This window comes from Mytilus galloprovincialis, chromosome 13 (assembly GCF_965363235.1).
Source record: "Mytilus galloprovincialis chromosome 13, xbMytGall1.hap1.1, whole genome shotgun sequence".
Lineage (NCBI taxonomy): Eukaryota > Metazoa > Mollusca > Bivalvia > Mytilida > Mytilidae > Mytilus > Mytilus galloprovincialis.
The window spans coordinates 36,440,627-36,454,457 of NC_134850.1; the positions used below are offsets into that span (position 1 = coordinate 36,440,627).

A 13,831-nucleotide genomic window follows, 5' to 3' on the forward strand; every position below is an offset into this window, starting at 1 on the left:
TACAAGTGAGAGGTTAAGCGCTATAAAACCAGGTTCAATCTTCCATTTTCCACATTTTAAAATGCCTGTATCAAGTCAGGAGTATGACAGTTGTTTTACATTGGTTTGATGTGTTTTATCATTTGATTTTGCCATTTGTGTAGGGACTTTCCGTTTTGAATTTTCCCCGGAGTTCATTATTTTTGTGATTTTACCTTTTTTTTTTCATATTGTTTAAATTACCTTGCGTATTGAACGTCTCCTTTTGCATTTTTTGGGAGCACGTGGACATTGCCAAATTATATTGTGTAATGTCAAATCTAACATTTCCTATGTCAATCGACAATTCATCTGAAAAACATAATGAGTACTAGTATATGCAGTTGAAATAAATTTGTTTGTATGAATTTATCACTTATTTTTTGTTGAATACAGAACCGTTCCCGATCTTGGTTATATTATTTTGCGATATAGATATAACTTCAATGAAATGTAAGATAAGGAACTCGTTCCGAAATTTTAAATCGTAAATAGTGCGTAATGGTCACCGTAAAATTCGATTACAGTGGTTCTTTCTCATAAATTTGTTCGAGCAGTATTTTTGAGGGGCACAACCCTATAAACAAAATCTACGTTACACAAAGTTAATGCATTATCTGATATATGTAATGTCATAGGTTAAAAAGAGTGTATGGAACTATTAAGAACAAAAAAAATACAATTGAAAAATGGAACCATTACGTTTGTGCAACCGTCAATACACAAAACAGATAAAAATAGGTTATTTAGTTACAGATATGCATCAAAATTATTCAAAGGGATATTACAGAAAAGATATTTTTGTTTTTGTCTTTGAGATATTTCAGATTATCTTAAGATTATCTTAAAGAATCTACATTTGAATGATACCGCTTGTTGAATAAAAGAGGGTCGAAAGATACCAAAGGGAAAGTCAAACTCATAAATCTAAAACAAACTGACAACGCCATGGCTAAAAATGAAAAAGACAAACAAACAACAGCACACACGACACAGAATAGAAAACTAAAGAATAAACAACATGAACCCCACCAAAAAACTAGGGGTGATCTCATGTGCTCCGGAAGGGTAAGCAGATCCTGCTCCACATGCGGCACCCGTCGTGTTGCTTATGTGATTACAAATCCGGTAAATAGTCTAAAACGGTAGGTCACATTCATGAAAGGGAAGGGGATTGTAGTTACGACGTAAGGAACATATCCGATATCATTTATGAAACGGTTATTCCATAACGGTCAACCAACTCGTGATGGCGTCCGTAAAATTTACGAAGGGATGATTTCAACTTCACCATTTGGAACTCTTGGTTTAATAGCTTCCTTGTGACATCGTCACAATATTATTTGAAGAAAACTGTCTTTTTTCATTTTGATATAACTACCAAAGAAGGGATGGGCTGTTAAGTTGTAATTTTGTGAATTTCTATAAATTACCCTTGTGAATGTTGTAGGGGATTCCCGGTTTTGTTGTGAATTATAAGCTACTTAATGAGAAACTCCAAATAAAAATTATTGCATATTATTACAATAGATCAAAATTAATAAACAAATTGAAAACGATAAGAAAAATATTGTAATGGGTCGATGAATAAACAAAAAAAGTAATCGAATAACAATAGAAATATCGTCCAATATCATTTGTGTAGCAATATTTATTAACTCATACCAAACGAAAAGATTTTTCATCGAAAATAATTTGAAAGGAAAGGAAACATAATAGATTTCAATATATACAAAGATGCAGCATGAATAACAACATTATAAATTTACCTTTGTGTTTGATAAGTTGTTCTAAAAGCTCATCTTTAACCTGTTTCACCAAAGCCGCATTTTTCTGTTGATCGTCAATAAGATGTTGCAGGTTCTAAATGTTTGAATTATAGATATTTCATGATGAATTAAACATCACAGAAAAATATAAATAGCATTTCATAAAATGTTATGCATGCGTACGAGTCGCTTTTCGTCAGGTTCAATAAACCATTATCTACATAAGAAAATGCCTGTATCAATTCAGTATTATGACATTCAATGTTGATAAGCTTTTGATTTGAACATTTGATAAGGGACTTGAATATTTCTCGAAGTTTTGTTATTTTTTTTTTCTTGGTTTACCTTCCCAGGCTGGCTCAGAGCCAAATGTTTGAATGATGCATAAGTACCAAAACCATGTGAAGAGTTATACGCTAAAAGGGACGATAGTAGCCAAATCCACCTATATTTTTTTTCTGATGGAATTCGATCTTCTTTATTAATTTTTCTAAATTCTAAATTTGTCATTTGTATAAATTTTCTGAATTTGAAATTATTTTCAAATCGTATAATAGTAAATATCAATAAAAAATATCTGTATTTTCATACCAGTTCTAAACTTTTGGTTACTTTTCCGGATTTTTTATAACATAAGCAACACGACAGTTGCCACATGTGGAGCAGGACCTGCTAAACCGTCCGGAGCATCTGAGATCACCCCTAGTTTTTGGTTGGTTCGATTATTCTGTAGTTTTCTATGTTGAGTCGTGTGTTATATTGTTTTTCTGTTAGTCTTTTTTTCATTTTTTAGCAAGGCGTTGTAAGTTTATTTTCGATTTATGAGTTATATTTATTGACTGTCCCTCTGATATCTTTCGTACTCTTTTACTAACGTTGGTCTCATATCGTGACAACGAACATTTTACCTAGCTGTATTCGCAGAATTAAGTACCGAATAATTTTGTACGATGTTCATTTCGAATCATACAGTATCGTAATGTGATACATATAAGGCAGTTCTAAGGGTTTTCGGCCAGTTGTGTCAACCTTAGATTTACATCTGTTTTTACAATTCGTACACAAAAAAATAGTTATAAGTCATAATTGATAAAAAGAAGACTTAAAGAAGTATTGTGGGTTATTTGCAATATAGTGATAACCTTTTTAACTTCATCAGTACTGCTCTCGATGATTTCTTTTAATTTGTTCAATGATAAGTCGTTTTTCTTGAATGCATCTATTTTTCTTTTGTACAATTTAGTAAAATAGCTTCCAACAGCGCTTGCTATTCCTAAGATCGCCTTTTCAGTTTCAGCTAGATGGCTATCAAAGTCAGACTTAGAAATACGTTTGCCAGGTGCATGTGCCAAAAAATTTCTCGTGTCTTTTATAGTTTTAAGAAAATTTGGATTTCCGTGAAATGTTTTCCTGTTGTTTAAAAAACATGACTTGATTATTTCATACATTAAGGGTATATCCATACAGTCAACATCGTTGGAAGTTTTCGCGTGGATCCTGCACAAACAATCCTTGATAACCTCATCATGTAATCCTTTTTTAAAATGATCCTGTTCAGTTGGATGGTTGATATCAAATAATTTAAGAAATTGACTTTTGTTTAAACATCCTTTTCTAGAAGGCCCTCCATTAGAATTTTTAAAACACTCACAACACTGAACATAAGAATAAAAATCGTGAAACAGATAATGTTTATTTCTTTCTAAAAACATGTAGAATTCCTCTTCTTTTAAAATCTTTTGCTCAAAATAAAGATGTAGAACCTCCATTCCAATTCCATGTGTAAAAGTGTAAAGTTGCATATGATACCTTTCATCTTCGTCGAGGGACACTGCCTCCATTTCAATTAAAGGGTTCTTTAAAATAAATAATACTGTGTAGAAATCAAGAAAATTTTCACATTACGATTGATTCTTTAAATGCCTATCTAGGCAGTATCGTATATATTGTCCTTCATGACAAAATATCAATCTGATTTAAATACAGTTTATGTCCATGTTTCGTTTACACAAATGTTCATTCTAATTTCGGGGCTCAGACTACCTTTCGGAGTCATCGGGTTTTGTTGTATATATCCATATTTGGAGGCCGATATTTTATAGGTTGATATAGAAAAAAAATCTTAAAACGGAACAATTACTGAATGTTTGTATATCGGTGTAATGGAGCAAAATGTGTGTTCGAGGTTAGTTTTTCAATCAGATTGGATAATATATTCACAAAATATTAAATGAAGAAGTTATGTGAAATTTCTGATATGACAAATATCATCAAAGATTACATGGCATGGCTGTTACAACTTATAGGTTACTACAATAACGTCAACGGTACTAATACATGTATTGAATGACATATATATTGTCATCTCTGACGTTTCCCATCAGTATAGCGGCTATTAAGACATGGAGTCAAAAGTCGGTGTATTTTTTCAGTCTAATAACCCGAAGAAAATTTCTCTGTTTTCAATGATTTGGGAGAAAATCAAGTGGCGTGCTTTTTGTGACGTCATGAAAGAACGCTGAAAATTAAATGCTCAATAAAGATACCTTTTTCCTATATGCTCAGAATTAATTGGTTCTATGATTCATTATAATTATGGTCAATAAAGTATTTGCATGATTAGTTATGAACCCTATTCCTCTGTTCTGCTCTTTTGATAAACAAATATTCCACTTGTTGTTGTCGAAGTCTTTTTCCTCAATTAATGAACATTATTGTTTATTGACCGCCTGTGAATATATGAACAATAATCTTCATCAAACAATTAAATGATATGTAGATCTAGCAGGAACTTATTAACAGGATGAAAAGTGACATAAAGCGGACAAAATGTTGTTTTTAAGTTTTTCATACATGAATATTTAATGATATGGTTGTTTATTTTTATACGCAATAATCATGTTCAAATTCCAAAAAGCCTATGTAAAACCATTAATCATGTGTTTTTAAATGTGTCTTCGTTGGAGTTATTCATTTTTTTGCTAATTCTGTATAAATAAAACATAGCTGAGAGTGTGATAGATCATATTGTTACTCCGAGAACACATAATCAACTGAGGGGAAGCAAAGATTGACAATTTCGAGGGGTACCAATATGCTCTATCAACCTCTCACCTATATTTTATTTAATATAGTATACTGAATGTCCTATCATTATTGTCTTTTACTGTTGAATTTAAAATTTGGAGTATATTACCATGACGTCAAAAAAGAGTATTATTCATTGTTAATAGAAAAATTAACAGAAGTGAAGCGTCATGGGATTTTTATTTTGACATTCTATAAAAAAAAAACGTTCTGAGCCAAAACGTAGAAATTGAGCTTTACAATTAATTATTTGATGTCCATTCAATTCATTGTTCTTTAAAACATCGAGTTCTGATTGATCTATACGAGAGGCTGACTTTCAAAAGATGGTGGCCCGCTCATTCATGGGATAGAGTAAATTGTCTACCTGTAAATATTTCAAGCTGACTTATCTTAATATTTCAAATATCAATGAAACATCATTTCAGTGAAGCGTTAGACAAGGTATTTGTTATTATTCTTTAGATTATTCTGGATATTTCATATGGGTTTTATTGCACGAATTCAATGAAGTAATAGCTAGTGCACCTTTACCTGCTAGTATTATTTCGCAATCCTTTCTTAAAGCTACGAGATATATAAAAAAAAAACAATAGTATAATTTTTTTTTATCAATCATTAATGAAAGTGAAATAGTGAAATAATAATTTGCTTTTATTAGCTAAAATGGTTCAACTTTGTTAAATTAAGCCAATAAACATTGAAAATGAATTATTCACTTGCAAGTGAATAATTCCACTTCATTAAATCAGTATTCATGGGAACTCCAATTTAACCCCGTGGATAGAATAACGCATGCATTGTCCGTGTACGGGTATTTAAAGGAAAAGAATGTCAACATTGAAAGTGAATCAAAGGTAAATGATTTGATTAACTGATTCGATCCACACATAATCATTCTTTTAAAGGTAAAAACGACGATAAACATAAATCTTTAATCTGTAATACAAAACTAATAGACCTGTAAAAATCATATTGCACGAGTTGCTTAATCTATTTATATATCTGTGTTTATATTTACATCGCTTATATGTTCATAGAATGTCAACTCGATAGATAATTAGATGGCGTCTTGGCTAAAATTCAAACGAAACGAAGCTTCATCTTATTGAGACCATGTCCTGTAAATTGTTTATTTTACGCTTTTGATAGTTTGGAAAAATGTTTTACATTGCTATAAAAAAAAATATGAGAATTTGAGTCAAATCGGTGAACAGAAATTTGGCTGCTAGAGCCCTTTAAGAGTCCAGGTAATTTACAAAACATATTATTTAGCTTTGTTCTTTAGCACACTCCCAGTTGAGATTTTGGTGCATGTTTAAGCTAAGATAAATGCCTCCGAATGGGAATAACACTCATATTTGTTTCTATCCATAGGAATGTAGACTATCCATACAGATATATTATGGATAGTCGACCTTCCTGTGGATAGAAACAAGTGCCTGTGAGACATATCATAGCTTTAAAGAGAGAGAGAGAGAGAGAGAGAGAGAGAGAGAGAGAGAGAGAGAGAGAGAGAGAGAGAGAGAGAGAGAGAGAGAGAGAGAGAGAGAGAGAGAGAGAGAGAGAGAGAGAACATTCTATGATATTAAAAGACTAACCATTGAATATGGATTTCAATAACGAAAATATTCACCTTTGAAAAAATGGCTGATAGTGTTAGAATTTTAATTGAGGTAAGTAATATGATTTTTGTATAAACAATAAAGCATTTTCAATTTAGGAAAAAGGCAAACAGTTTTAACTATATTTGTAAACTCTTATCTTACTCTTACCTTATTCCTTACACAATATACTAATATGGAACAGAACATACGTATACAATAGATCAAATATGTATTTTTACGTAACTAACCTCCACAGGTAGATACTTGATTTTTTAAAAACCATTTTACGTGTAGATCTTGTGTACACCTTGGCCTAAATATTTTGAGTATTTAACATATCGACATTTAAATTTGAAATGGTGTAATAAAGCATAAGCATAATTTTGTAGGTGTACTGAAATCCAATATGAAAAGACAATTATAACAAATGTATTGCTCCTCTTAATATCAACAGGCTCAATTAATCGTTAAACGGAGGTAGTTGGCATATTTTGCCAATATGTCGATTCAATGTTTCTGAATTCTGCGAACTATAGTAGCGATAAATGTCATCTATCGTTTACCTCGGAACAGAATTTTACTTTAGCCTTGAACATGTTAATCAATTTTCAAAATCAATGATTTTGTTTCAAAACATAGACAAAGACATTGTCAGTTATGAAATTAATACTTGAAACAAATGCATGGTTCAACCCTTGGAATAAATCCTACTTTATATATATAGAATAAGAATAAGAATAAAAATAATAATTTTATTAATCTAATCAAGAACCCATAAAGGGCATCATTTTACAACACAATATGATTGGAAAAAGCAAAACAGAAAACTAATACCATACTATAACATTATGGACAGGATCAGAGCCTAACACAACATGTGTTTTATTTAACTATCATATTAAATCTTATAACAATAAAATATTATATTATTTCATATATTTTTTTTACATCTGGATTTTATTTCTAAACCTTTAATAATGTAATTTCCTAGGCACATGAGAGTTGGTAAATGCTCATTTGTGAACAGCCAGAAATATTTCTCATCATTAGGTAGTTCTTTAAAATTAGTACAAAAAAGTGATAACTTTATCAAATAATAATTTCCTCTGTTCATTATATAATGGACAATTTATTGTAAAATGGGTCTCATCTTTAGTATTCATCACATTCGCACGAAACTTTATTCATTATCCCTTTCAAAACTTCATTCTCTGTTCAATTTATGTTTGGAATCCACTGTTACAAACCCTCATTCAAACCAATACAAAATTACAGCTATAATTTCGGATATTGCAAGTCACAGACTTTTTAAGCCAGTCCGCATTGGCAAAGATGAAAAAGAGAAAAGATATTTCCTTAATCTTTCCTTTGCCAGCAAAGGTCTCGATGGCGTCAACTTAGGCAATATCCTTCATCATAAATTAGTTCAATCGAAAATACCTCCTTATTTCAAAGCAGGTCTGTACCAATCATTTCTTATACCTATACCAAACCTATTGCAACTAAAATTGTCAATTAAAAACACGTTTTGCAGGATCTCGATATTAACGACTTCAAGTCTAAACCTCATGATTGCACTTGTGCTAGTTCCCAATTCACATATAATCCTGCTACGTTATTACTGGTGACCTCAACATTGTTAATAACACTTCTCTACGAAATGTGTTATCGAAAGGTCCGAAATATCGTGAGCCTAAATCCATCAATTGGAAATACAACTTTAAAATTTTGATGGATTCAGTTGAGGATTATGCCAGGCAATGGGCTAAGCGCGAGAAGGAAGACGTAGACACTCTTTCCGAACGTATTAAAGCAGTTAGGTCGTTGATACAAATCAGAATTAAGAAACTGAACGGGTCTATCAATGCCCATGCTACGTCAATCTTTAAAGATTCAAATGTTGCAAAACACATATCCTACCTCCACGACAAATATGTTGTTGTCCCCGCAGATAAAGCCTCAAACAACATCGTTTTTGTGTGTAAAACTCATTTCATTAACTGCTTAATAAACGAATTAGGTATTGACAATTCACTTGGAAACTCAACATATACCCTTACGACACTTACCAAAGAGGAAATCCTGAATAATCATAGGTCTGTTCTGTGTTCCTTTGGAATTTCAACCAAAGATGAAAAACTGGATCTTCCATCACCGTATTGGATACCTAAACTACATAAGTGTCCTTACAAACAACGGTATATTGCTGGGTTTTCCAAGTGCTCCACGAAACCTCTTTCTAAATTATTAACATCTATTTTATCAGCAATCAAAGACGGTCTTAAAAGTTATTGTGAAACTGCCTATTCTAGAGGGGGCGTGAATCAGATGTGGATACTCAAAAATTCCAAAGATCTTTTCGAGTACATACAATCTAACTCTCTTTCATCTTGTAACAGTATTAAAACATTTGACTTTTCTACCCTGTACACTAGTAGTCCACATTCCAAACTAAAAGACAAATTGAAAGAGTTGGTATTGCTTTGCTTCGTAAAAAAGAATGGCCAACGTAGATATAAGTACCTTGTCTTAGGGAGGGATACATCCTACTTTGTTTCTTTCGTCGTAACTACAATCCTCTTCCCTTTCATGAATGTGACCTACCGAATTAGACTATTTACCGGATTTGTTATGACATAAACAACACGACGGGTGCCACATGTGAAGCAGATTCTGCTTACCCTTTCGGAGCACCTGAGATCACCCCTAGTTTTTTGGTGAGGTTCGTGTTGTTTATTCTTTAATTTTCTATGTTGTGTCATGTGTGCTGTTGTTTGTTTGTCTTTTTTTCATTTTTAGCCATGGCGTTGTCAGTTTGTTTTAGATTTATGAGTTTGACTGTCCCTTTGGTGTCTTTCGTCCCTATTTTTCAATAGAATTTGATTCATGTGATAAGCAGTGATAACATAGCCGTTGAGTTCTCTCTATGTATTTTTTACTATATCTATCTTTCTCAATTCTAAGATCATTAGCACTTATTCTCATTTTACATTTAGCTCTTCTCATACTAAAATAAGAATTTACTATTACATTGTGATAAGGTTTCAAATCTTTTGACCAACTAAAATGTTTTAAAACTATTACAAAGTTTAGATAATTTATTGAGCTTTGTATCTAAATTTTGTATATCAAGTGATTGAAGTACATATTTCATAGATGAATACCAACAATTAATGTTTTCTGCATGTAAAATTTTATTACAAACATAAGTATCATAAAGTAACCCTTTGTCCAATTTGTTATGCCTGTGTACATATTTTACCATAGATATGACAGAAAAATAAAGAGGAAATCTTGCAATCTCTGATAACACTGCTAAATTTGAGGCTTTCTTAATTACACCAAGAATATACTTTAAATATCTGAAATGTGATTTTCCAAATAATCATTTATGTAGATTAATTCAAATAGATAATCACTTTTTTCTTGCAAGCAGCAGAGTAAATTTTAAATGAACCCCAAATTTCACTACAATATAATAAATTTGGTTTTATTGTGTGATCATATAAATGAATTGCAGTATCAATACTTGGATTACAAGCTGACATGGATTTTTGTAATGTTTAAGGATTTTTTTAATAGCTCTTCTTTCCCCTGTTGAAAAAGACCATAAGAGGTTTGACTATCCCTAAATATTTACATTTATTAACACATTATATAGCCTCTTTATCCAAATAAAGTGATTCCTTCAAAAATGTATACACATTGGATCTTCATTAATACTATCTCATTACATTTTATACATTTGCAAGGATGATACATCGGTGGAATTGTCTTCCATTTACCATTCGATCGTCTATTACAATTGCAATATATTTTGAACTATTACCGTGTATGATGTGTTTGAGCTTTTGATATTACTATTTGATAAAGGACTTTCTGTTTTAGATTTTCCCTACAGTTTGGTACTTTTCCTTTTTATGAAAATATTTCTTTAATCAAGGAATTCCTCTGTCTTTAATATAATAGTACTGTTTATGTTCAAAACTGATAGAGAAGTTAAAAAGCGGGTTCTTATGATTTTAGATTTAGATATATGGATAACATATTCACGTGAAATCCTTTGGTGGTCAAAGGGTGGGGTTCTTCTATATCATAAAAAGAAGTATGTAAGCTTTCAGTTTCGATGAAGTGGATAACAGTAACAAAACAGAACTATGTGTCGTTTAGTGGTATATATGGATGAATATGGATAATATTTAATATCACAATTAAATTATATTAAACTGTTGTTAAAACACAGAGAAATAAAAAATCTCGTCTGTACTATGAAGTAAATTCATTTCACTTATAATGTTTATAATTTTTTTTGAGAAGTGTTTGTTATGACTGACATCGGGAATATGAAATGTTCCAGTTTAGACTCATAAAATGACATTGTCTTAAAGTTCTTAATTTTCGTGGTGTACCTGGTCTCGATTGCTCCTATGTAAATTCCAGTCATTCCTCAAGGTTTTGTTTCTTACCTTGATTTGTATGATCTGAATGGATATGAGATTCAAAAATCTGTTATCTACTGTTGCCTCTATCCTATAATGAATATATGTCCACCAATGTTAAATAATACGATTGTAGAATATCTTCTAAATTGTTCAAAATGATAGGCAGACACACTAAAATGTTAAAACATGATTTAGGTGTATATTTCCCATAATCAACAACAGACAAATATGTCAATTTATCGGAACTATATAAATAACCGTCATGCACATGGGAGGTCTAGCTAGCTATTAAACAGGTTTGATCCACATTTATCTTCTTGAAAAATGCAGTACCGAGTCAACAATATGACAGGTGTGCATTCGTTCCGTTGGTTGATACTGTTTGGTGTTGTCAGTTTTTATAGACTTCCACTTTTTAAATTAACTGGCAGTTGGAGTCCAGTTGTGACTGAATTTGTACAATTATCTATAGAATCCATAGAAATAATACATGTTTTGTGGATAGATTTTAATTTTGAATTTGATAGAGTTAGGGTGGATGTTGTCAGTACTTTGTTAAGTAACTTTTTGACACGCAGGCTGATTACTTATCCATTTTCATCGTATTCATTTTTAAAGATGTATTGTGCTGTAGAATGTCCTTACCCTTCTTCTGCAGTAGAAAATACGTTTCTCATGATAGACCAGTTCGGCAGAAAGGATGCAATCAAACTAATATTAAAGATAGTTGGTGACCTTTGTTTCTCATGTGCGTCATGAGTGGGACCAATGTTGATTGGGCGGAGGATTGTCTGCAGTAGATATATCAATACGTACCTAGTTGTAGAATGCTAGCGGTTTAAATTCGTTTATTGGAAAGAGCCATTAACCCAGACATTAATTATCTTCTTTTTTTGTAAATTAAGTTGATTCCTTTGCCTACGCCACCGTCTAATGCATCCTTTTGCACTCATATTGAAATCAACTTGTTAAGTCTGTGATTTGCTCTTTGTTTCATATGCACTTAGTACTCCTAGGTCTTATGTTAATATCCATTACTTTTTAAACGTATGTAAAGTAACGATTTCATCATGATTAAAGTGGGAAATTAATAAATAAATGACGTATTGAGAGGCATTCTCTGTAAGCATCAAAATGGGTTGGCCACGGCTATATAAATATAGCTATCTGCAGATTTTATTCATTCTTTATTAACTAGTTGACTGTTGTATGAAACTTTGAAAAATAAGTCTAGTTTTGTATAAATGTCTCCTTGGTTACCATAGCAACCACATGAACATTTGGTATAATTCAACTGGGTTAACTTATTGTTAAGAAAATTGCAATTTTAGGTACTTTTAGACCCCGTCTGAAAAGAAACACTGTGTATGATATTTAAAAACACTTGTATTCTTTAATTGTTCAATCATTTATCTTTAAAATTATTTGTTATAGTATTATATTATCCGTTATCCAAATATTAAAATAGATCAGGGTGTAACTGTTTTACGGGCAATCGAAACTATAGATCAATCTTACTATAGATCAATCTTCGAGCGTCACTGATGGGTTTTTTTGTAGACGAAACGCGCGTCTGGTGTATATACAAAATTAAGTCCTGGTATCTATGATGAGTTTATTAACAACCACTGGTCAATGCCACTGTTGGTAGAGATTTATTTCCCCGAGAGTATCACAAATCCAGTAGCACAGTTTTGTGCTGACATGAATTGTCATTGATATGGTTATATTTTTAAATTTACTGTTTACAAAATTTTGAATTTTTGGAAATACTAAGGCTTTTCTACCTCGGGCATAGATTACCTTAGCTGAATTTGGCAACACTTTTAGGAAGTTTGGTCCTCAATGCTCTTCAACTTCATGCTTTATTTTGCCTTTTTAACTTTTTTGGATTCGAGCGTCACTGATGAGTCTTTTGTAGACGAAACGCGCGTCTGGCGTATATACAAAATTAAGTCCTGGTATCTATGATGAGTTTATTTACAATTAAAAGAAAGAGACAGTCTGAGAGTGTGCACTTTAGTACTATTGATATTTAACCTAATTTTCAAATTTACATGATGGCCGGCTTTCTTGATTTCACATATATAATGATCATCAAAAGAAATAAAAGTAAATGCAAAACTCAAAGTCACTAAACAGTAAATGAAAACGCGAATTGAAAAGCTCATTCATCAGCGAATTATACCAACAAATATACCATTTCGGAGTGCCTATCTGCTTTTTGATTGGGTTTATGCAGCACATTTTTTATTTTATTTTTAGCTTTTATTTAGCTTTTGAGGCCGTGACCATATATTTCTGCTATATTTCGAAAGTCCTTAAATAGGTAGTGGGATCGTATCCAAAAGAATGAATCTGAGCAGAAAGTTAATGAACCAGTTAAAAGAAAGTTCATCGGAAGGTACCACGACCTTATTGATAAATATTCCGTATCAACTTCACAAATAATGCTCGATGGTCTTGAAGTATAGATTCTGGGTACTGACGTTGTTTATCGTCTTAATAATGTGTTATAGAAGAGGGACGAAGATGCAAGAGGGACAGTTAAACTCCTAAATCGAAAATCGAAAACGCCATGGATAAAAATGAAAAAAAGACAAACAATAGTACACATGACAAGATTGTGATAGCCTTCAGGAAGATCTTGGTGCTGCTGCAAAGTGGGAAGAAGACTGGCTGATGGCTTTCTATTTAGACAAATGTACAGTTCTCACTGCCTCAAACAAGAAAAATACCATTAAACACGACTACAGCCTTCACGGCCACACTCTAGAATCTGTCTCCTCCGCAAAATATATTGGAGTTACACTGCAATCAGACTTAAAATGGACACAGCATACAAACAACATAATTTGTAATGCTAATAAAAGGCTTTCTAAAAAGAAATATGAAAACATCCATTACA

At 31.9% G+C, this 13,831-nt stretch overlaps 1 long non-coding RNA gene across 1 annotated transcript; it reads right to left on the minus strand.

Annotated features, from left to right (window-relative positions):
* Window positions 1-255: 255 nt before the first annotated feature.
* LOC143057331 (uncharacterized) lies at window positions 256-3,620 on the minus strand. The gene is made up of 3 exons (XR_012972708.1): window positions 2,930-3,620; window positions 1,788-1,881; window positions 256-330 (listed from the first exon to the last, which is right to left on the minus strand). It is a non-coding gene; the product is annotated as an uncharacterized LOC143057331 (long non-coding RNA).
* Between the last annotated feature and the right edge of the window lie 10,211 nt (window positions 3,621-13,831).